The following is a 13,886-nucleotide window of genomic DNA, read 5'->3' on the forward strand; positions in this document are numbered from 1 at the left end:
TAAAGGCCTAACAAGGGGAGGGGTTGCTGAACAGTTACTCAAGTCCCTCAGAATGTACAGGAAAATGCCACACAACAATGACCCAGTGGTCGCCTGTTTCCCTAATGTTCAGCTGCCAGCTGAGAACCATGTATGACGTACGTGGCCAGAAGAGAGCAGACAGGTGGGCAGATCACCAGAAGGGCAGGAACCTCAAAGTCTAAGATATTCCAAAAAGCAGAGACTATATTGGCCAGAAATTATACATCTCGGGAAAAATGGATCCCAGTGCTGGTGGTGGCTCAAACAGGATCATTGTCATATACATCAGAGACCAGGGATGAACTGGGCTGGAGGGGACAGGTGAACTGGCTAGTCACCACACCTCACCAATGGGGGGGAGGTCCCTCAAAACACCAGATTGTCCAGATGGAACCAGGGGCGTCGACTGAGTCATGTGTCCAAGGAGGAGACAACAGCTATGTCACAGGGTAACAACAGCCAGAGAGGGATCTATCTGCTGAACAGCCGGAACTTCCAGACGTCCAGTTTAGTGCACCAGGAAATGTTCCTGAGGCAAGGAGACGGTCTTCTAGAAACCACCAGCCCCCTGACACAGTGATTATGTCAATGTAGACTACAGAAGCAATGGCTTGCATAAGAAGGAAGGGGGGTGTGGGGGTGGGGTTTGGGGGGGATGGTTGTTCTCCCATGTTTTCCATTCTTCTATAAATATTCCTGACACACGGTTATGGTGCTGTATAATATTTAAAATTGTGTATATATGCTCATTAATAGGGGTTTTTGAAATAAAGGAGGGACAGGTGTGTATGTAGTTGTGGGTGTGTGCTGCCCCTTTAAGAGAGTGGGTCAGGTGACCTGGAAGACTGAGCTTTGGGCAGTGCAGGTCCAAGAGTGTGGCTGTAAAGACAAGTAACAATAAACTGTTCCCAGTTCAAGTTTCTACAGATTTACCTTATGGTCTTTTTATAATGTATAATTAGACCCAAACATGTCACATTATCTGTCATTTCCAGACCAGGAACACAGCAAGTAATTTACCACAAACTTCTAATATTAGTCTGTCTTTCTTTCCCAGGTTACAATTCCGGTGGCTTTACTAATGTGACAAATTCACTCATTCTCCTTTATTGTTTAAAATAGTGTCTTTAAATCAATATATTAAAGTGATTTTACACAAAATTATGGGCTGAATTAACTGTGCCAATGGCTACTGGATTCACTGCATTGATTTTCCAGATCAGAGGGACATTGATGTTGCTGTAATGTTCATTTGCTGGTTAGGATTTCTGTCATAATCTTTAATCATTTTCAGAATGGGATCATTAGTTGGACGTCCAGCATGATTTTCACTGCCAAGATAGCATAGGTATTAACAACACAAAACATACTGAGGGATCTGCAGGGTGAGACAACACCTAAAGAAAATAGGAACTTGAGTGTTGTAATACTCAGCAGAGATGTAAGCCTGCTGAAGGCTGGATTAAAGGGAAATGGATAAGATGCCTCACCATTTCCTTTATCTGAAACCTCTCTTGCTATTTGGGTAAGGTAGAAAAGGAAAAGGCAGCTGCTAGCACCATTAGCACAAACGCTGGCCCGTTTTTGTTACACCATCCTTTTCTTCCATCATCCTTTCCACCCTCATTGCCTGCAGTGATTCTAACTGACATTCTGTTGAAACAGAACCTGACTCCATCTGATATCCACACAGGTGCATGTTTTCCAGAAGAGTTTAATGGATAGGAATTATAAGTAAGAAACCTAATTGGTTTTCTCACTCTTGATCTGCATGGCATAATATCACACGTTCTCCTGGGTGGGAGATAACATTTTTCAGGTAGCACATAACAACTTGCCAAAATGGTCGAAATAAGAGGACAGGTTGTAATTAATAATCAGCTAGCAGGCTGCAGATGGAAACAGATGCCCTGACAGCTCCAGGTCACTGAAATATTGGAAAGTTGCTGGCTTCTTGAACAGAAAAACACAGGTCCATGGGGGAAGTGAGACTGGTAGGCTGGAGTGGTAAGTGTCCTAGGTGTATCATGCATTCAATTTTAATCCCATAAGACAAAGTTTCTTCCAGTTCCTCTTTGACTCAACAAATAGCTGAGACTGGCTGGACCATGAGCAGTGCAATTCCGAAACAGCACTGATATTCAATTTAAATTCAATTAAATATTTAAATCTGCTTTGCGGATATTCATCTAGGCTGCCTGTTCGGAAAACCCCAACACAATGGAACTGGCCATCGTGAAATTGGGACTGCCGTGACTGGTTAGTCTACATTATTTTTACAATGTTAGCATTCCATTTTCATTGGGTGAGAGAATGTGCAAACCATAACTGTATTTTTACAAGATAAATTGTTGGCTGTAGGAGTTAAGAGCATCTACAGAGGGGGTTTTGCTGAGTGATGAATTAGAGGAGGTTACAAGTTTATAGGGAGAGTGCAAACAAATGGTATAAATTTTAGATTTCTGGCTCTTTGCTGAAGTAATGGAGCTGTGAGCTTTTGTGGTTCTATTAAACATTTATATAGGAAACCCTTCAGGACATTGTTAACAAAGCCATGGATTCACATGTCCCAGTTTTTACAGAGATAGATATGGGAGCAGCATTCGGACAAACTATCAACAGGAGACAAAGCTATTATTCTGGACACAATTATTAAAAGTGAATATGTTAGCTAATACTGCAGTTGTTGATTTCAGTCATTCTAATATCTGTGTTCGTGAGTTTAGTCACAAGTGAACAATGAATGATTCTGAGAAGCTCCAGACCCTGAAACATAGAGAAAGAGAGAGCGCTTGATTAAGTGGTTCAGTTCCACTGAGAAGTTCTGTAGATTAAAGAGGTAGAAACCATAGATGTTTTGGGAGAATAGTAAAATGAGAAAATGACAGCTGGAAATCATAATGCAATGCAATTAATGGGATTGGTAAACATGCTCAAAAGTTAATGATTGAACAATGCAAACATAAAAGAGTTCATCCATTTTAATTAATCAAGTTCAACAATCAATTATTAATTATGATTATTGATTAGCAAGTCTTAATAATTTCAGTATCTCATCCAATTATTATACAACAATGGTGATGTGCTGTTACTTTTGTGATAGCAAACACATTAAATCAGCACAGGCAGTGACTATCAAGAACAGTTACCATCCTAATTTGTGGTGATTAATACAGATTACTCTTCACCTTGGCTGGTATTTTAGACACAATAACCTGCAACTTACACCTGCACCATCACTCCTTGCATGCCAAACAATAGTGCATCAAATCCCTGAGTCTCCAGATGCTGATGCGGAACTCTCATCCAAAATAGATTAAAACAGGCGACTCAGGAATTTGATGCAAAATTGTTCGGCATGATTTGCAGAATAATACCACAGAGTACATAGAACAGGTTTGTAAACTTTATCAAGATAAAGGTGGGGAAAGGCAATTTGGTGGTGATCTGTAGGGATAGCATTCCATTTGGAACATGGTGGCATTATAATGTGCACAAATATCATGAGAAAAACATTCTGTATTTTGAGATTTCTTAGCCGGTAGAATGTGAACTATTCCCTGTAGGAATAGTTGGATATTTTGATAGATTTTGTTTCTTAATTACAGTATGTCATTAAATATTCCAAATTATAATGAGGACTGTTAAATACAATGTAAAGAAGAATTCTTATAAATTAACTTTAATTTGCATTTTGTACAATGTATGGTTATTAATCTAATTAATACCCATTTAAAATGACAGAATGGAATTTAGAAGTGCATTCTACCTGAGATTTTAAAATACATTTAATTTTCCAATTTCACACTCTATTTAGACAGAACACTGAACACATTAATTAGAGCTCTGGCTAACATTTCAGAAGCAATTCATTCTTTGTTAATTTGCCATATGGTGAGGCTCATTAATCGCAAACAAACTAAATAAGACAACATGCGACTCTGAGCTTGTTGCAAAGGCAATATTTGCTGGAATTGGAGATCTCGGCCACAAAGTTGGACAGAGCCTAAAAATAGCTGGGTGGGTCAGAATGCACCCGTTGATTCCTAAATCAATGATTGCGGCATGAAGTCAGCACTTAGTGCACTGTTGATGGCTACATGCCTGACTGAGAGGAACAGAATCGTGAGAGGTTAGCACAAACTCCAGCTAGCTTGAACTGCTTAAAATGCTCTTGGAAGAGATTTGTATCATGACTAGAGCAGGTGCAGTAAGTGAATTAAAAAAAGAGATTTTTGGCATGGAGAACACTCTATAGCACAACATGACAGAGAATGGTTCCAAAGTTGTTCAGATTTACTTAGATACTTTGGTGTAGAAAGTGTTAAGAAGAGCTATTGTTGATTTACAAGTGGTTTGGAATCCCTCTAGAGAACTTTGTAAAGATAAGAGGACTGAATAGTCATAGTGTTAACTGCCAGAATTCAGGTTTGTGTGACCTGGACGCAGAAGGTTCAGTGATTTCACCGAAGTGCCAAATATCAGTGAATGCAACTTCAATTACTGCATCCCACCAACTCTACCATTATTCTCAATGTGCCAAAAACCACTCATTCAGTCACCAACAGTCAGAACTATTTCTAATATCCATAGCTTCACCTTTTCCTTACTCACTACAGCAAGACTCATATCCACATCTCACATTTCCCACACACAGTCAGATATTCAAAGCATGGCACCAGCATCATCCAATTAGTTTTCACCATGGCCTCTAACACAAATCACTCACTCCTGTTGGAGAAGTGATGCCTTACCAGATACAGCAGGAGCTAACTGATGAAGGATAGGCTTAGCTGCATGTCCTCTATCCTAATAAAGGAGGCAGTGCTGATTGTCACTGACTGACCTTGACTAAGGCTACAATGAGCAGCAGGGATGACAGCATTCTTCAATATAATTGCCTTATAGTCACTTCCTCCTCATTTACAAACTACCGGTGATATGAGCGCACATCTCAGCACAATCCTTGTGCCTTGTGCCTTTTTCCTTCCAGATGCCTATGTAGCCAGGCACTGATGGAAGAGCTAGAGGTGAAGGGGCAGGAAGACAGTGATGAAGAAGAAGCATCAACACTCAAATACTGACACTGTATCTACTTTAGAGGATAGTTTAGAATTGCATGTAGTAAGACATTGGTGAGCAGCAGTCAGGATAGGGAACAAGTTAATGCAAGTGCCAGCCTATCTGAGGATAAAGTCACACATAAATTCCACTGTTGAAGGCTCAGATAAGAACTTTGATGGGACAGCCTATGGAAGAAATTTGATGGGGCAGCCTATGGAAGAAATTTGATGGGTATTGTGAAAATCCACTTCATGGTTTATATGTTTTAGAGTATAACCTCTAGGTCAGAGATGAAAGTGTTAACTGTAAGTGAAATAGACAAAACCTGGCTAAGAACCTTGATGCAATAGTAAATCAAACAAACTTAAAATTTAAACAATTTCTGTTTCTCTAACAATTAGGTGAGAATTGCTGGTAACTAAAACTGAAACAATGAGCAACCCAATTCTGGGCCTCTGGGTACAGCCAGGGTGTAAAACTTCATTTGAAATTTCTCTATTAAAAAACAATTTCCCATTAAGAATTCCCTGATCTATTGTGAACATACCAATTTCATTAAAATATAAACAAAGATCAGTTGGATACTGGCGATCTGGAACAGAATAGAAAGTGCTTGAGAAACTCAGGAGGTCTGGTAGCCCATAGAAAGACAAATAAAGCAACATACTGAGTTCCATGACCCTTCATCTGAGGAGCAGGAGAATTGATGTTTCAAGCATAAGCCCTTTATCAGAACAGGGTCACTGGATTTGAAGGGGTAACTCTGTTTTTCCCTCGAGAGATAATACCAGACCTGCTGAATTTCTACAGCATCTTCTGTTTTTGTTTCCAACTTTATTTGAAAGAGCCATTGCCTCAGTAAGTGTGATGGGGGTGAGACGTGATGAGGGATTTGCTACAGAAAATAAGCAAAACAAATGAACAAGTATTTTCAGCTTTGGAGAAAAGGAAGCTTTGTTCAAGAAGTGTATTGCCAAAATGTAGTGATTGCAATGAGCTCAGCTGGGTAGGTCACAAAGAAGATGAGTTCGCTGGTTGAGGCTGTTAATCTGGTCCAACAGGCAGTCCTGGCTGACAGGTAAGACACGGAGTGACAGACCTCCTGTTCACTCTGAGAGCTGGCTCTGAGTGTCAAGTACTATGGACATGTAAATAAAGTGTCATTTGGTGACAGGATACTGGCTTCAGTGGAATTATTTCACCAACATTATTCAAGGTTCATCTCTGGCTTTAAAGTAAGATTCAAAAACAAATTGCAGTTTTTTCTTATTAATGTAACAAACATTAGAAGTAGAAATAAACACAGCTATTAATAAAAACCAAAAGAACTCCAGATGCTGTAAAACAGAAACAAAAACAGTAATTGCTGGAAAAGATCAGCAGATCTGACAGCATCTGTGGAGAGAAATTACAGTTAATGTTATGGCTCTGGTGGCCCTTCCATAGAACAGCTATTAATAATATTGGTATTATCAAGAAAATATAAGTCAGAGCAGTAGGTGGAGCTGAGAGGATGTAGAATATTTTGGAAAGAAAGGACTATTAAATTGGGCAGGTTTATCACCTTATCAATAAGGGTTGGCATAATTACTTAAAGTAACAGAAGGTGCTATGGCATAACTGTTACAAGTAAAAGTGAATAAAAATAGCAACGTCTACAGCAGAATCGTGGGAGGTGCTGCAGAAGAGTGAAATATACAATGAAAAAGCATGAAACCCTTAGGGTAAAATGTAAGAGCAACAAGCCCAGAGAAATATGGATGTTTAGAAGTGTTTAGGACTGGTTAAGGAGAAGGGGAGAGACAGATAATAAGTTCAAAGTTTGGGAGAAGATTTGTAGCTCGGGTGCTCGTGTTGTGGTTCTGTTCGCCGAGCTGGGAATTTGTGTTGCAGACGTTTCGTCCCCTGTCTAGGTGACATCCTCAGTGCTTGGGACCCTCCTGTGAAGCGCTTCTGTGATGTTTTCTCCACCATTTATAGTGACTTGTACCTGCCACTTCCAGTTGTCAGTTCCAGCTGTCCGCTACAGTGGCCGGTATATTGGGTCCAGGTCGATGTGCTTATTGATTGAATCTGTGGATGAGTGCCATGCCTCTAGGAATTCCCTGGCTGTTCTCTGTTTGGCTTTTGTACACCAGAACTGCAAAAAGAGGAAGAAGAACACCTATATAATGTATTCGCCAAAAATGGATACCCCCGCAATTTCATCAACAGATGCCTAAGGGAAAGACAACGGAATGAGGACATGCCACAACCCAAAGGACTAGCCACACTACCATACATCAAAAACATTTCCGAACTGACAGCCAGACTACTGCGACCGCTAGGACTCATAACAGCACACAAACCAACAACCACTCTCAGACAATAACTCACCAGGAGGAAGAACCCGATACCCAACATGAGCAAAACCAATGTAGCGTACAAATTCCCATGCAAGGATGCACAAAACACTACATAGGACAAACAGGAAGACAGCTAACGGTCCGCATCCATGAACACCAACTAGCCACGAAACGACATGACCAGCTATCCTTAGTAGCCACACACTCAGATGACAAGCAACATGAGTTCGACTGGGACAACACTACTACTTTAGGACAAGCCAAACAGAGAACAGCCAGGGAATTCCTAGATTCCACAGATTCAATCAATAAGCACATCGACCTGGACCCAATATACCGGCCACTGCAGCAGACAGCTGGAACTGACAATCGGAAGCGGCAGGTACAAATCACTATAAATGGCGGAGGAAACATCACAGAAGCGCTTCACAGGAGGCTCCCAAGCACTGAGGATGTCACCTAGACAGGGGACGCAACGTCTGCAACACAAATTCCCAGCTCGGCGAACAGAACCACAACAATAGATAATAAGTGCAAAGGAAGTAGGACAATGGAGGAGCATGGAAAGTGCAGCAGGGAGCTCAAGAAAGCAATTAGGAGAGGAAAGCCGGGGCATGAAAAAGTGCTGTTGGGCAAGATTAGGGAAAATCCCAAGACATCCTACAAATATTTCAAGGGGACAAGAATAACTAAGGTAAGAGTAGGGCCATTAGGGACCAACAGGACAATCATTGCATAAAGCTGGAGGACATTGATAGTGTGTTAAGTGAATACTTCACATCTGTCTTTACTCGGGGAAGTAGATGCAAGTACAGTATTTGAGAAGGTGGATTGTGAAGTCCTTGAGCAGTTTGACATAGGGAGTGAGGAAGTACTGGATTTTTTGGTGGATTTGAAAGTAGACAAATCCTCAGGCTTGGATAAGGTGTATCCTAGGGTGCTGGGGAGGAAATAACAGGGATGCTGATTCCAGATTTTTAAATTGTTTCTTGCCTCAGGAGTGGTGCCAAAGGACTGAAGGAGAGCAAATGTGGATCCATTTTACAAAAAGGGTGGTAGAGATAGATTCGGAAACTGTAGACCAGAGAGTCTCGGATCAGTGGTAGGGAAACTATTGGAAAAAATAGTGAAGAAGAAAATTAATCTTCATATACAGAGGTAAATTTTAATCAGGGATCATCAGCTTGGCTTTGACAGAGAGAGGATATGCCTAACAAATTTGATTAAATTTGTTTAAGCAGCTGGCCAAGTGTGTAGATGAGGGTATGGCGGTTCATGTAGTTTATATGGTCTTCAGCAGAGCCATTGACAAATCTCACATAGGAAACTGAGAAAGAAAGTAAAAGCTATGGGATACTGAATAATTTGGCAAATTGGATCCAAATTTGGCTCGGCGGTGGGAGTCAGAGGGTGGTAGTAGAAAGCTATTTGTGTGACTGGAGACCAATATCCAGTAGCGTTCCACAGGGACAAATGCTGGGTCCTTTAATATTTGTGATATTCATAATGAGAATATGGGGTGAGTGATAAGTAAATTTGCGCATGACACACAGATTTTCCGGGTGGTTGACAGTGAGGAGGAAGGCCTCAGGTTCAGGAGGTCTCGGTGAGTTAGTCAAATGGGCAGATCAGTGTCAAAAGGAATTTAGCTCCGATAAATGTTGGATGATGTAGTTTGAAAGAAGCAACAAGACAAGGATGTACTCAATGAATGGCAGGTCACTAGGAAGCTCAGAGGAACATAAAGTGCATGTCCACAGACCCTTGAAAGTGGCAGAACAGGTTAACTAGGAGGGCTAGTCAAGATGGCATGCTGAATGCTTGCCTTATCAGTCGAGGTTTGGATCATAAGAGCGGGGAGGTTATGTGGGAGCTGTAAGTAACTTGCTTAGGCCACAGCTGGAGTACTGAGAGCAGTTCTGGTTACCACACTATTGGGAGGATGTGAGTGCACTGGAGAGAGTGCAGAGGAGATTCACCAGGATGTTGCCTGGGATGGAGCATTTCAGCTATGAAGAGAGGCTAATTAGGCTCATGTTGTTTTCTTTGGAGCAGAGAAGGTTGAGGTAGGAACTGAGAGACGTATAGGATCATGACAGGCATGGACAGTGTGAATAGAAAGTAAATGCTCCCCTTAGCCAAAGGGTCGATAGCAAGGGGAACATAATTTTAAAGTGAAAGGCAAGAGGCTTAGAGGGGATTTGGGGAAAAAAGTTTTTCACCCAAAGGGTGGTGGGGGTTGTGAAATGAACTGCCTGGAAAGATAGTTGTTGCAGGAAACCCCACAACCTTTGAAGTATTTGGATGAACACTGAAAGTGTCATAACATTCAAGGCTATAGCCCCATAGCTGGAAACTGGGACTAGTGTAAGTTGTAGCATATCTTTGGCAGTACAGACTTAATGGGCCAAAGTGCCTCTTTTATAGTGTATGATTCTTTGATCATATCTGGGAACTATGATGCTTTAGCAATTTGAAATTACTATTGAAACCAGATTTTCTCATAACACTCACAGTCTGCATCTGGCGCGTTTGCCTTAAATTCAAATTGGCGTGGATATAAGTGACCCTCGACAGCCTTTCATTCCGGCTACTGTATTTGGGCCATTTGTATTTTCTCACCATCTCTTGAGGAAGCAGTCAATTTAGAATGGTTTTCGATATTTTGCAGTCTTAAATCTTTTGGAAAATACAGAATCATAGAATGGTTCCAGCAGACATTAATTTCATCGAGTCCACGCTAAATCTGTCTCTCAAGGGCTATTAGGGATGGGGAAGTAAATGTAATCTGGTCAGTGATACCCACATGTTGGAAAGAAACAAAAAATAGAAATGAATTAAATTTAACTAGTTTCAATTCCTCACTCTTGCAGACACGCAAATCTTTACTTTCAGAAGTTTATCCAATTTCCATTTGAAGACAACAATTACATCTGACTTTGTCACTCCTGCAAGCACAAAGATCAGAACGACTTGCTGCATTAAAAAAAAAGCTTCTCCTTCACATCATCTTTGTTTTCTATCATCAATCAGCTAACAACTATAATTCTCATCGTCCACAATAGACTCATTAAACCACATGGTTCAGGACAACACTAGAATCTTGGGGCATCCAGAAGATCAACTTGCCCAACAAGTTCTGAAGGAGAGTCATTGGACCCTAAATGTTAACTCTGCTTTCCCTCCACAGATGCTGCTAGACTTGCTGGGTTTTTCCAATAATTTCTGTTTTGGTTTCTGATTTCCAACATTTTCAGTTCTTTGGGTTGTTTTTTGCCAAGTGTGAGCTATGGTTGCAGCTCAAATTTTACAGGCAAAATTGACATTCTGTAATTTGAGCACGAGATTGTAACTGCAGCAACTGGAATTCACACCTTGTACTTCCATAGTAATTTCATCTGCAGATTTTTATCATTTGGGCCAATGTATGATGCAGGAAATCAGGGGAGGAATTTCATTGGATCTTTATTCCGATTTGCAGCTGAAATCATTGACTGAATGTAAAATTGGCTGCATCCTGCATCAGCTAAAGAACACAAGCAAATCACAGGAAACAATATTTGTTAGTGCAAAGGTCAAGTGCTGTGAGGGTCAAATGTATTGTGCACATGTGCTGAGAACTGACAATATTGGATGGATGGGGCACAAGACTCAAGGTTTTATTTGTGACTCTTAACTGACTCCAGGGAAAATAGAATCCACAAAGTAACTTGATAATAAATCAAACAATATCTGAACACACAACTGTTGCAGTTTTACAAATAATCCATTGTAAAGAAAGGAATACATGTGTGGTTCAGTAGAAGAATGAACCGTTCAGATTTACAAATCCTTATTTATTGATTGATTTAAAATCCATTTGCGGTTTAGAATTTTCTAATAGGGTTTAAATGACAAAACTTTCCAATCCTTTATGTGCTTGTCAGTGCTGTGTTTTAAAAGAAACTGCAGCCTCTTGTGTTATGGTGGCCTTAGTTATAATCTAGGGTCTTGCTGAGAACATACTCAGTTTATTACTTGTCACTTCTATGCCATTATAACAGATTACTGAAGTGTAAAGTGTTTTGGGCCTGAGGGCAGATTACAAATTTAGAATAGATCATACTCTGTCATTTTGTGATCTGTCCTTTGAAGAAAAGCATAACAGAGTTCAGCAATATTTTTTATATTGCATTTATTTCTTTAATGTGGAGTACTGCTATACAAATTTTATTGATGGACCTTTAGATAAAAGTGACTGCCTCCGATAACCCATATGGCAAAGAAACAAAAAGTTTGTATTGTTCTTGTTCCTATTGGAAGTATATAATATTTTTGTTGTTTTTTGCTCCTATTTTGTTTTTGCCACTGTGATCATAATAAAGTACATTACATCATTTATGACAGAGAAGGAGGCCAATCGGCCCATTGACTTTATGTCAGCTCCTTCCCAGCAGCCCCATTCCACTGGTCCCTATCGCCATACAAGTTTATTTCCTTCAAGAATTTCTTGTCTGAAATCATTTGATTGTTTTAACATCTACCACCTTCGTGCGAAGAGGGGTTCTGGATCATTACCACTTCCGATGTAAAACATCCTTCCTCACGTTTCATCTGCATAATTTATCCAAAATCTTAAATCTTTACATCCTAGTCCTTTTACTAAGCTAATGTGAAGAGTTTTCTCTTGTCTATCTTGCCTAAACCTTTTATTGTCATATACATCTCCATGAAATCTCCTTTAATTCAAGGAGATTAATTTCAGTCTTCCCATCCTAACCTTGTAGTTAAGCCACCCAACCCTGTCGTACCCACCCCACCCCACCCCACCCCTCCTCCATGTCTGGAACCATTCTGATAAATCTCCTTTTCCCCCTTTCAAGTATCTTCACATTTTTCTTGAAGTGAAGTGAACAGAACCAGATGCAGTGTTCGAGTTGGGACTTAAACATTTGAGTACACCTAGGATCACTACAGCTTTACATGGTTTTGTAAATAATGCTTCTATTTCTGAAGCCCAAGATTGCATGCATTTTGTTAACCACATTCTCAATATGTCCTGTCACCTTCAAAGATCTGTACAAATGAACTTCTGGGTCTCTCTGTTCCTCCTTAGAACTGTGCCATTAAGTCTATGTTGCCCTTCCCTATTCCTTCAGTTCAAAAGAATCACCTCACACTTGTCTGTATTAAATTTAATTTGCCCCTTGTCTGCCCATTCCTCTTATCTGTTTATGTCTTTTGCAGGCAATTCATTTTGGCTTTATTATTTGTTAACGCTCCAAGCTATGTATCATCGACAAATTTTGAAATATCATTTATTCCGAGATTGAAGTTATATAACACACAGGTCATGATCCTAGCACTAGGGAATAACATTGAATACCAAACTCAAGTATGAAAACAACATCTATTATGACCTATTTTCTGTTCTTAAGCTTTTTTAAAAGCCCAATTGGACTCTGAACCTTGTATTCTATATGACTCAAATTTTGTTAACATGCCTTTTATGCTTTTATAAAAATCTGTACAGTCAGCATCCAACACTTAACCTTGACCAAAATTCTCTCAGAATACCTCAAGTTGCATAATCTTACCTTTACTGCTTCTCAACCCCAATCAAATGGACTCCTCTTGTCCCTTCATGAGAATACTCTCTTCCCAATATTAAAATATCTTTCTTAAATATTGTTACCTCCTGATCTCAGTTTTTCCCTTTTTTCCCTTTTCTGAAAATATTATATCATTTTATATTCAGTGCTTAGTCCTCACCATTTTAAACTTTGTGTCCACATATCTACTACATTCCACTCCCACATGGTTAATTGTATTTTAGCATATCATTCCTGATTAAGGGCTTATGCCCGAAACATTGACTCTACTGCTCCTCGGATGCTGTTTGATCTGCTGTGGTTTTCCAGTGCCACACTTTTTGACTCTTATCTCCAGCATCTGCAGTCCTTACTTTCTCCTTTTAGCTTATCAAGTTTATTCATCATATTATGCATGTATATACTATATAAAATATACATTGTATTTGTGTGTTTGTATTAGACAATAGACAATAGACAATAGGTGCAGGAGTAGGCCATTCAGCCCTTCGAGCCTGCACCGCCATTCAATATAATCATGGCTGATCATTCCTAATCAGTATCCTCTTCCTGCCTTATCTCCATAACCCTTGATTCGACTATCTTTGAGAGCTCTATCCAACTCCTTCTTAAATGAATCCAGAGAGTGGGCCTCCACTGCCCTCTGGGGCAGAGCATTCCACACAGCCACCACTCTCTGGGTGAAGAAGTTTCTCCTGAGCTCTGTCCTAAATGCTCTACCCCGTATTTTTAAGCTGTGGCCTCAGGTTCGGCACTCACCCATCAGTGGAAACATGTTTCCTGCTGCCAGAGTGTCCAATCCTTTAATAATCTTATATGCCTCAATCAGATCCCCTCTCAGTCTTCGAAACCCAAGGGTATACAA

At 40.2% G+C, this 13,886-nt stretch overlaps 1 long non-coding RNA gene across 2 annotated transcripts in view; it reads left to right on the forward strand.

The window, feature by feature from the left end:
* The first annotated feature begins 2,192 nt into the window (after positions 1–2,192).
* Positions 2,193–13,886, forward strand: part of LOC122553965 — a 69,287-nt gene continuing 57,593 nt past the window's right edge. For both annotated transcript variants that reach the window (XR_006312880.1, XR_006312881.1), the window contains exon 1: positions 2,193–2,280. This is a non-coding gene — a long non-coding RNA (uncharacterized LOC122553965). The remainder of the gene's footprint in view (positions 2,281–13,886) is intronic.

The sequence above is a fragment of the Chiloscyllium plagiosum genome, chromosome 10 (genome assembly GCF_004010195.1).
Source record: "Chiloscyllium plagiosum isolate BGI_BamShark_2017 chromosome 10, ASM401019v2, whole genome shotgun sequence".
Classification (NCBI taxonomy): Eukaryota; Metazoa; Chordata; class Chondrichthyes; order Orectolobiformes; family Hemiscylliidae; genus Chiloscyllium; species Chiloscyllium plagiosum.